The following is a 10512-nucleotide window of genomic DNA, read 5'->3' as shown; positions in this document are numbered from 1 at the left end:
CTGGCTTGGAGCTCTGACTCGCTTGGGTGTGACTAAAACAAGCCAGGCGGTGATGTGGCCTCCATTGCTGTGCATTATGTAAATGAAGGTACTGCTTCAGCCAGGCTGTTAAACTGTTCTGAAAAAGTTAAGGACAAAACAGGTCTTGAATTTTAATGATGACAGTCTGCTCGTGACCTAAGCTGAAGCCTTCACTTGGAACCACTTCTGGCGTGTTAAAAAGTGTAATGGCAGCTGACATGTAGCAGTGTATGCACAGCACTGCTTTAAGCGTGCCAGTGTACCTCAGTCCACGGGTCCCATTGTGCCCGGTGCAGGGTACACACATCTGGCTAGTCTCCGTGGCCGAGTTCCAACACGTCAGAACAGCTTTGGTCCCCCCCTTTGAAGTTTAACTTGACATGGCTAGAAACCAATGTTTATTAATTATTCTTAAACTAATGTTTTAAAATTATAATGGCCATCTCTGAGCACTTGTAATTTCCTTTTTTCTTTGTCAGAGGATTGTGATAGACTTAAACCTTTTTGTTGGAGCGAAGCACCTTGAGAAAGTGCACTGGTCGAAAGTGTGTGGCTCAGTGGGTGGCCGCCTGGTGAACATGCCGCATAGCCGGCTGAGGAAATAGAGCACGGTAGCCACCCCGAAGCCCCTTCGTGCCCCTCCCCAGTACTGCCCACCTCTCCCCCCAAAGGTAACCCCTGTCCTGACTTTCAACATATGATGGGCTTAAAAAGAGGTTAGCTTTTGTTTTTGTTTTTCTATCCAGCATAATTTATTTGGTAAGCCTTATATGCCTGGCGGTGAGGATGCAGGCAGTGGAAGGAGAACAGAACAGCCCCGGCTCCGTGGAGCTCATGCTAGGATGGGAGAGACAGACTGTGAGTCAGTGATTGCACGTGTTTCCTGTGCCTAGTGCTATGGAAGTAGAGGGACAGGGCTCTGGGGGCAGATATCAGGACGCCCTGAAACATAGTTACTGTTTTTATTTGGGCGGGGCCCTTAGGTCCTTAAAGAGATAGAAGGAGGGGAAAGGATAAAAAGGACAAATGTCATATGGGGTAGTAGAGAGTTGTGTTAATAGAATGCCAGCCTGGGTTTTGTTTTTAACAGTATAAACATTAGGGCCACTTCACCCTTCCAAGAGTTAAGATGTATGTGGGGTGCGTGATATGGATGGGGAATGCACTTTTTTTGGAGCTGACTTAGACCTATCAAACTTGATCAGGTTCCCAGTAAGCCCAAGGGGAAAGACAGGTGAAGTATACTGCAAACATGACAAAATAAAATGGGTATATTTTTCTGTGAGTGATAAAAAAATGAGAGTTTTTCCATGCATTTCATTTTAATACAGAGGTTGGAATAACAATTTTAGTTACTGAAGAAAGGCTCATCAGGTGTGTGTGTTTAAAACAGGAAATGTTTTTGCAGTAGGTGAGCTTCCAGACAGATCCCAAAGCAGGAGAAAGTTGCAGAGGTGATATTATTAACACTTCTAGGAAGGGGCACCTCTTCTTAAGCCTCTGTCTGTGAAGTAACTCTCTAGGGTCAGATCTCTACATGAGAGTTGAGCCTTTATTGTTAAGTCCAACGAGCCTACTGTAAATTCTGTTCATTTATAATGTAGGATATATCATAGAATTACAAATATGTTGGATGGGAGAGAAGAAATATTGGTAAGTGAATCATACTTGTGCACTGAAGTAAAATATTTTGTTTGTCCAATGGAAACTTGAATGAATTATTTCTTATTATATTCTATTGATTATGCTATTACAGTTGTCCTGATTTTCTTCCTTTGCCCCCCTCCATCAAGTGTCCCCCACTCCCTCAGGCAATCCCCTATCATTGTGCATGTCCATGGGTCATGTGTGTAAGTTCTTCAGCTACTCGATTTCCTGTACTGTACTTTACATCCCCATGGCCATTCTGTGACTACCTATTTGTACTTCTTAAGGCCCTCACCTCTTCACCCATTCTCCCACAGCCCCTCCCATCTGGCACCCATCAAAACGTTCTCTCCGTATCCATGATTCTGCCTTTGTTCTTATTGGTTGCTTAGTTTGTTTTTTAGATTCAGTTGTTGATTTGTATTTTTTGCCATTTTATTGTTCATAGTTTCGATCTTCTTTTTCTTAGAGAAGTCCCTTTAACATTTCATATAATAATGGTTTGCTGATGATGAACTCCTTTCATTTTTTCTTATCTGGGAAGCTCTTTATCTGCCTTTCCAATCTAAATGATATCTTTGCTGGGTAGGGCAATCTTGGCTGTAGGTCCCTGCTTTTCATCACTTTGAATATTTCTTGCCAGTCCCTTATAGCCTGCAAAGTTTCTTTTGAGAAATCAGCTGATAGTCTTATGGGAACTCCCTTGTAGGTAATTAAATTCTTTTCTCTCGCTGTTTTTAAGATTCTGTCTTTATCTTTAACCTTTGGTATTTTAATTGTGAGGTGCCTTTTTGCATCCATCTTGTTTGGGACTCTGGGCTTCCTGCACTTGCATGTCTATTTCCTTCACCAAATTAGGGGAATTTTCTTTCATTATTTTTTCAGGTAGGCTTCCAATTTCTTGCTCTTTATTTTCTCCTTCTGGTACCCCTATGATGTGAATGTTGGACCTCTTGAAGTTGTACCAGAGGTTGCTTATACTATCCTCATTTTTTGGATTCTTTTTTCTTCTTGTTCTGATTGCTTGCTTTTTGCTTCCTTTTGTTCCATAGTATTGATTTGATTATTGGCTTTATCCACTCTACTATTGTTTCCCTGTAAATTGTTCTTTAGCTCACTTAGTGTATCCTTCATTTCTGACTGGATTTATTTTATGCTGTTGAGGTTCTCACTAAGTTCCTTGAGGATCGTTATAACCATTGTTTTGAGTTCTGCATCTGACAGATTGCTTATCTGCCTTTTTAGTTCTTTTTGTGGAGTTTTGATCTGTTCTTTCATTTGAGCCATGTTTCTTTGTTTCCTCATTTTGGCAGCCTCCCTGTGTTTGTTTCTATATATTAGGTAGAGTTGCTTTGACTCTGTGTCTTGGTAATGTGGTCTAATGTTGTAGGTGTCCTGTAGGGTCCAGTGGCACAGCCTCCCCTATCTCCCAAGCTGTGCCCTTCGTGTGGGCTGAGTACACACTCTTGTAGTTGAACTTTGCTGTTGGCAGATCAAGGGCAGGGATTTACCCAGGCCAGTCAGCTGTAAGGACTAGCTGGGACCACTGACCACCAACCTCCACCCTCTGTGGAGAATCAGCTGTGCAGGGGCAGGGTGGTGGTGCTCCAGTGTGGTCTGTAGCTGTCCCTTGGGTTTCTCATGTGGTGCAGGCCAAGGTCAGCCCCCACCTGTGTTCTGCCCCTGGACACCCAGCCTGAGCTGTAAAGCAATCTGAGATGGCTGCTGCTTATGTTGGCCTTGGAGATTCCCAGGGGAAGCCAAGCTGTGAATCTAGGCTGGCTGCTGCTAGTGCTGGGCCTGGGGCTCGCTGAGGCCAGCTGTTGCTTGTTTGATAGGATTTAGGAAGTTGTGAAGCAGGACCCAAGACCAGCCATTCATATGGAAAAGCAGGTTGGGTGGGCCCTTAAGTTGAATGGGACGGAGTCTCCACGCATCTCCAATGTGGGTCAAACAGTGTTAGCCAGGTTACGGGAGTCTCAGATATGGCACCAGCTTGCTGGCTCAGTCAGGATGGATGTAGTTTCTTTAAATCTGTAGTTGTCTGACTACCATGCAACTTGATTTGTGATAGTTCTGAGTGATGGTTGTTCTATATTTTAGTTGTAATTTTGATGTGGTTGTGCAAAGAGGTGAGCCATGTCTGCCTCCACTGCCATCTTTGAATTATTATTTTCATTTATGGCTCAAGGAGACTTACAAAAATTCCACTCTGGAAAGTAAGGGATGGTAATATTAGTGTCAAACAAAGTGGAAATTAAGGGAAAGACATTTAGGCGAACCTAAAAGAGTCCTTCATGCACATATTGGAGGAACACATTCTACAGTCAATTTGAGAAAATTTCTAAACCTCCTGAAGGTCATCTATAACTTCCAACTATCCATAGTACCCCAGGGTAAGAAATTCTGATTTAAATGTGTTTATCTATCTTCGCTCTTTGTATGCTTTTTCAATGCAGCTTTCTAGTTCTTCTAATTAAGAGGTGGGGTCTGTTTTGACATCTTGAATTTGGGTTGACTTTGTGACTTTTTAGCCTCTAGAATATGGCAGAAGTGACAGCTTGCAGGTTTTCAGCCTAGACCTTGCTTGCTTCCTCTTTCCTGGACCTCTGCTTCTACCATGTAAATAAGCCCCAGCTCACCTGCGGGAGGATGAGAGACCATGTGTGTGGAAGAGAGCTGTGTGCCCAAAGCTTACGGCCAGCCAACCACTAAAGACGTGAGAGCCCCGCCTTCAGCAGCACAGCTGCCCGCCCAGCCCAGACTACCCAGGCACGAATGAGCCCTGTGGAGACTGGAAGAATCACCACACACTGACCTGTAGACTCGCAAAGAAGAATGTGTCTATTGTTTAGGTCATTGAGACTTGAGGTGGTTTCTGACATGGTATAATAGCTGTGATAAATACTTCAAGTTACCTGACAGAGAATACCTATGCTTTTTAAATGGCTATAAGAATGTTTAAGATTGATTCTAGGCTTAACATGAAGAAGACCTCAGTAGATTCTCCCAAATAATTTTATAGACCAATTTAAAAAATTATGCTGCCCTAAAACCAGAAATTTATTCTGCAAGTGGCTTTAAACATCATCTGCTTGAAAACAGAACACTGCTAACTCTTGGTTCTTTGAAAAATAAACTGAAATGGACAGATCCTATGAGCCCAATTAAGAAATACCATATGATCTCACTCATATGTGGAATCTAATGAACAAACTGGACTAACAAGGAAAATGGGGACAGACTCATAGAGGGAGAGCAGGATGACAGCTGAGGCGGGGGAGTTCAGGGGGCGGAGGGACTGAGCAAAAAGGAAAAAGGACTCATGGGCATGGACAACAGTGTGGTGATGGCTGTGGGGAGGAGTTATAAAGGGACCAAATGGTAATGAAAAAAATTACAATAAAGATTAAACTAAAAAAAATATAAAAACATTAGTTATGGTCAAAGGGCATAAAAATACAGAAAATTTTAAGAATCCCGTGTAGGGCTGTGCTAGATCATTCTGTCGCCCACTTGGTTGACTCGGAACTACACTTCGCAGCAGCCCTTCTCTGTATGGTTCTGACTGAGACGTGGCCAGAGGATGAGCGTGAATAATATTTGAGAGTTGGAAGTGACGCTCTTACATCATTTCGGTACCTTATTACCTATTACCATGGTGCCTCGGTCTAAGACTCCACACTTAGGCAGCAAGATTATCATCACAGTAAGGCCATATTTTGGCCGTGTATAATGCATACTTCTTTGCCAAAGTTTTTGAGGAAAAAATAAGGATGCGCATTATACACGGGTATAATGATCACTTAATCCCATGTGTAATGCACACAAAAATGTGGGTGTGCATTCTACAGGACAAAATATGGTAATTTAAGCAGAAGGGAATTATTTAAAAATATTAGATAGCTCAAGGAAAGGACTTCCAAGTGGGCCCAAGAACTAGATTTTAGAGCTACATAGCTAGAACAATGCAGCCAGCATGACACAGCTAGAAAAAAAAATTTTTTGTTCGCTAATATAGGACTGTCTGATGGAAAGACCACCCGTGATGCTCTGGGCTTGATACTAGGATTCCACCTTAGCTGCTCCAAGGGGCCAGATCCCCATGTGCTGTGCTCTCCAGCACATACTTGTGTACTCTCCCAAACCGTGACTACCTCCTCACATTGTTCTCTTCCTTATCTGACCCTTGCATACGTAGAAATGATTGGCAGAACGGTCATGTGACTGAACCTGAGTTATAAGGGAATCTAGAAATGGACTTTTTAGTTTTCTAGACTCTTGAAGTGTGTCAGTTTCCCACAGCCACCATGGGAACCAGGGATTGTCTCAACAAGAGGGTGTTTGTGCCTGTTACAGGATCTGGGTTTTGCTGGGTCGATTTGTGGACAGTCCAAGGAGGCAAGGATTCGCTCTAAGCTGGATGCTGTCAGGAAGTGTGTGGGGGGGTGAGAATTCTGTGATTGAGTATCAATAAATGTATGTTGGGAAGGCCAACTAGGGTGAGAAGGAGTCACCACTGGTAAAGAAGTAACAGTCAGTCATTTTACCCAAGAGAGGGGGGTGTTCGGTGTTTTGTGAGTGGCACAGGGACCCTATTTTTATCTGCACCGAGACAAAACCGTGGTTTGGACTTGCTTGGCCTCGTTCAATCAGGGGCTCAGAGTGACCCTGTCTGAATGGGTGTTCTGTGAGCTGGTTTATGTCCAGCATGGGGGAGACACGGCCTAGCTGCAAGTGCCTGGCCAGCTTCTGAACGTCAGGGGCTGCTGTTTCATATCTCAAGTGCAAGCTCAAAGGGGATTGGAGTGCTTGTCGAGGACGCAGGTCTGTTGCATCGGCCTCAGGCATCGTCCTACTTGCTGGAACCGCTCCGGGGTTCCCACCGAAGTCAGCTATGCCTCCTGTCTGTGGCCGTTCCATACTTCCTCACAGTGTAGTGCACACAGCAAGACAAAATGAAATGAGAGAAAAGTCTTGGGCAAGAAGGAGACAAATTACTACTTGCATATAATTGTGTACCTAGGGACCCAAGAAAATCAACTGAAAAATTATTACAGGCAAGGAGAGCTCAATAAAGCAGTTGGTTACAAAATCAGCGTGCAAAACATGCTTAAGTTAACAATTATCAGAAAATACAGTTTTAAAAGGCATTAGAGTAGAGAGTGAAATACAAAATATCCAGGAATAAACTTGACATAAGAAATGTATGGAGGACCCATACAAATAAAGCTGTAAAACTTTACTGGGGAACTTGAAGATTCAAACCAGCGGCAAGGCACACCACATCCTTGGGTGGCACAACGCGATAATTCAGCCATTTCGATTCTAATAAAAATGTCAAAAGTGTTTTTTTTAACTAGACAATATAATTCTAAGGTCACCTGGGAAGCTTAATAAAAGGCTGAAGAATTTCTGGAAGATTGAGGGGTGACTTACACTGCTAGAAAGAAAGATTTATTATCAGAGCAGCATGATTCCTGTGGAAGAATAAAAGTAGCCCCGCACGGGTTCAAGTATACGTTTGGTATAGGATGAAGGCGGAGCCGAAACGCTCTTCGGCTTCTTCTCAGGATGTGGAAAGCTGCTAAGCACATGGTTCCTGCCCTAACAATGAGCAAATGGTAAACTACAAAATCATTGCTTTTGTTGAGCCATGAGAAAGATGAGTTTGTGAGGCCACCGAGTGATCTAACTGCACAGAGAGACAGGCGCCCCAGAGGGGAGACGGGCTACACGGACTGTCTGCCCTCCGGCGGGGCGCAGCAAGCAGAGGCCCCACCCTTCTCCACGTGGGCAGGAAGAAGTCAGCTAATCTGTAGCCCACCACCCAAAGCCGCATGTGGGATCCGGAGTCGCTGAGATAGGAAGGGAGTTCACAGTCAGCTGCACGGTCCCCACCCCCGACCCCCAGACTCCCTCTGGGTGCTCACAGAACTGTCGGGACAGGGCGGGAGGCAGGCCCTGACCAGCCCCCTTGTGAGTACAGGCAAGGGGGAGGCAGCCAGTGGCGGCGGGGCACCCAAGATGCCGTGGAATTCCCTGGATTCTTCCCTCTTAGAAATCAAAAGCCTTAAGCTCCTAGAGGTAGGGCAGCACACTCTGTGGCCCACAGGGCTGAAAGCGATCAGTGGGTGCCCCCTGCCCTGGACACCTGTCCCCTGGACGGCAGAGTAAAGCCTCAAGTGTTGGTGGCGGGGGGGCAAGGCTATTACTCCCAGGGCAGCCGATGGAGATGCGCTGCTCAGTAGATGCATGAAAACCATGTGATACAATTGAACATCCATTTATGATAAAAAAATACACACAACAAACTCTCAGCAAAATGGAACTTCCTGAATCTGACAAAGGACATCTATAAACACCTACAGCCAGCACCATACTTAGGGTGAAAGACTGAATCTCTACGTCGTGGTGCCTCCACACGGGGGAATGCTGCTTGCCAGTGGAAAAGGTGAGTGTCTGATACGACAACATGGGCGAATCTCGAAAGCACCACGCTGAGTGGGAGAAGCCAGACTCGAAAGGCTGTACACTGTGTGATCACGTCGGTCGATGTTCAGGAAAATGCACACTTATGTGTAGGTTGCCGGGGGTGGGGGTGGTGGGGTGGGACTGGAGAATCGACTACGAAAGGGCCCAAGGGGACGTTTGGGGATGATGGGAATTCCTCGTCTGGCTGTGGTGGTGACTACGTGACTGGGTGTGTCTGTCAGAGTTTATAGAACTCTACTCTTAAAAGGATGAATTACATCTCAAGATACTTGACCAAAAATGTAAAAAAAAAAAGGTTCAGAAAGACAGTTCGGTGCTATAAACAGTGCTGAAATGGTTGGTAAACCATTTAGGGAAAAATAACTTTCGACTCTTTACATCATATAGTAAGATAGATTCCAAATGGATAATAGGTATGAATGAAAAAATAAAACCATTAAAAACTTAGAAACACGCAGTAAATACCGGTGATGAATGCATGGGAGATAAAGGCATGGAGGAGACACAGAAGTCAGGGTGGTGGTTTCTGGGAGGCAGGAGGAGTGTGCCCCTGAGGAAGGGCCCGCTGCAGAAGTCCCTCCCTCCCCCACCCCTTCCTCACCTTCACCCTCGGCCTGTCTGTCTCTCTGTCTCAACGATATGGAGGACAATTACAGGGACATTTGTTATTATTCATCAACTGTGCAGCCCTCTATATAAAGACCAATAGAAAAAAGAGGTAAACTGGAGCGCAAATGCAACTTCCTACATTTTACACCCATACCCAGTCGAGGCACAGAAAGGCTACGTCCGCTGGTGAAGGTTAATCTCTGCCCTCTCCTCCTCCAATCCCCATTCCCTGTCCAAAGCACTCAGCCAGAGCAGCCACAGGATTCAGCACAATTAACAGACCCTGAGCCTTATAAACCAAGGCTGGTTTAAAAGAACCCAGGTCTCAGGTATAAGATGTTTAATAAAAAATGTAAACAAATATGGGTGAATTCCATCTGACATGCAATGGAGAAAGCCTTTTCACATATCAAAGTAAATGCAGGAACCATAAAGGGAAAAGATCGCCAGGTTTGACTACTCCTACGTTAAAAATGGTGTACAGGTTTTAAAACACCAAAGCAGAATTGAAATACAATATGCAATTGGGGAAAATATTGTTAAGATACGTGGCAGTTAAAGGGTCAACATTCTTTAAATACAAAGAGTCCTTGAAATCAATAAGACCAAGAATAGCCCAATACTAAAACAGACAAGGAATATGGGTAGGCCAGTTCTAAGGGAAGAAATACGTGTTACTAAGAAGCATTTAAAAAGAGTCATTCTCTCTAGTCATCAAATAGTTGTGTGTTAGAAGTGTGCACTTGTCCCACATCCACTTGTCCGGGACTGAAAGTGATGGAACCTCTGGTATCAGGAAGTTGTAGGGGAGCAAGTTCAGCAACATTAACAGAACCTCAAAAATGGTCTCTTCTTTGATTTAACAAGATGTGCACATAGATATTTACAATCGTGATCATTGGAAATGACTTAAAGCATTCTCGTGACAGGAAACTGGCCAGGTTATGCTGCTTTTGTATGCCTGGGCATTCACTAGCCCAAATGGTACCACCGTGTGACTTAGAGAGGGTGCCTTCTCCTTCCCCAGGCAGTCCCCACCCTGAGCCAGGCCCATGGCGTGTGCGGGGAACCACCCATACATTGGATACCATGATCCTGGTGCACACAATGGGATGCGGTACTGTGTAGCCATGGAAACAGGTTTTTATAATTTGAGTGACATAGGCATGTGTTGACAGTACACTGTTAATCAAAAGCATGTGGAGTGCTAAGAATATTTTCTGGTATGTAGGAATAGCTATTTTTTAAAAGGTAAGTTTTTAAGTGTGCACAACGTGAGCCCAACTTAAAAATGAGTAACTCAGATATGCATAGAAAGAAAACCGGGAAAACAAAACCCTCTAGGATATATAGTAATATTTTAAGATTATGGGCAACTTTTATTTTTAATTTTTGTGTTTTTCTATACTTTTGCTGTTTTCTAGGTGGAATGTGTATTACCTATGTAATCAGAAAAAAAAACCCTAGTAAAATAAAAAACAAATCTCACTTAGAGGACTGAGCAGAACCAGATCAAGAATGCAGCTTTCCCAGGAGAAATGTGTGCTTTTGGCCTCTTTTCCTCGCCTGGAGCTTTCACATGAAAGCTTAAGCTTTACAGATGCAGAGAAAAGTCAGTGGCGAGCAGCTATCGAGAACAGCATTCGCTTCGCTGATGGTGGTGCAAACAACCACGTTAGAAAGTCCAAACGAGAGGAGGTTAGTTGTGAGACACAGGCCAGCCTTGTTGTGCAGGTTGTA

The sequence above is a fragment of the Phyllostomus hastatus genome, unplaced genomic scaffold, assembly GCF_019186645.2.
Source record: "Phyllostomus hastatus isolate PE091 unplaced genomic scaffold, TTU_PhHast_1.1 phas_contig_150, whole genome shotgun sequence".
In the NCBI taxonomy this organism is placed as follows: domain Eukaryota; kingdom Metazoa; phylum Chordata; class Mammalia; order Chiroptera; family Phyllostomidae; genus Phyllostomus; species Phyllostomus hastatus.
Note: the sequence above shows the minus strand (reverse complement) of the source record.